This window comes from Pteropus alecto, unplaced genomic scaffold (assembly GCF_000325575.1).
Source record: "Pteropus alecto unplaced genomic scaffold, ASM32557v1 scaffold106, whole genome shotgun sequence".
NCBI lineage: Eukaryota > Metazoa > Chordata > Mammalia > Chiroptera > Pteropodidae > Pteropus > Pteropus alecto.
Window position 1 is genome coordinate 15,717,359 of NW_006442103.1, and position 1,020 is coordinate 15,718,378.

The window sequence follows — 1,020 nt, forward strand, 5'->3', positions numbered from 1 at the left end:
AAGAGGACTCATCTAGACAAGTCCAGGCATTCCAGAAAGAGCTGCCTGGGTTTGGTGCTGTGCTTTGCAAAGACCTCTTTTGCGTCAGATGCTGGGTAGGTAGAGGATGATGACATCTCAGATGAATCACTTGACTTTATATAAGGAATCCAGCGCTTTAAGGTTCCTGTCTCAGTTGCCAGGGCTGAAAAGTCATAAGAAAAGAGACGTTTGACTTTTGTTTGAGGAAGCAGATCAGTCACTCTAAAGATCAGAGTTGCCAGGTACAGTTCCACAGGCCGTGCACTGCATAAGGGAGACCGATCAGGGACAGTGCGAGATGCTCAGGAGTGCAACGAACATGGACGTGAATAGCGAAAAGCCCCTCCTCTCTCTTTTTAAACTCACGGAGGCCTCTGCCAGGTCAACGTTCAGGCTTACGCCTTGTGTACCAAAAAGAGTTTGAGTGATAAGAATGAGGCGGGAAAATAGCACACAGGATTAATGACAGAAGGTCCTCAGCCTCAAAAGCCAAGAGGTTTCTTTGCGGAGGCCATTGAGATGTTATAAAAATGAATTTTTCACCTCACAGCGAAAGCTGGTGTAATTTTGGTTAGCCTGGTGCCACCAAGACCAGGTGAGAGGACACAGTGAGAGAAAGTAAAAAAATTCCTCCTTACAGAATAGAGCTTTCCTGCTCCATTAAGTGGAGTCATTCTCCAAGCCCACACTCTTGGGGCGAGGACTCCCGTGGTTAAAAACTCTTGAGGTCAGCCCACAGAGGAGATCACGCCGGGGGAAGTCCTGGGCTGGGCAGGTGTGGCGGATCTTCCTTGAATTTGTATGAATCAGAGTCTTGAGGCTGGAAGGATGTGAGGGCTCATGCAGACCACTCCCTCATGTAACCAAGGAGAGAAATCAGTCCCAGACAGGTGAAGGGACTGGCCCAAGGTCACCCAGCTCATGAACGGCACAGCCGGAATGAACACCCGGGGATTTTTGCTTCTCTCCCTCTGTTCTTGTCATTTCATCCCCATGGAA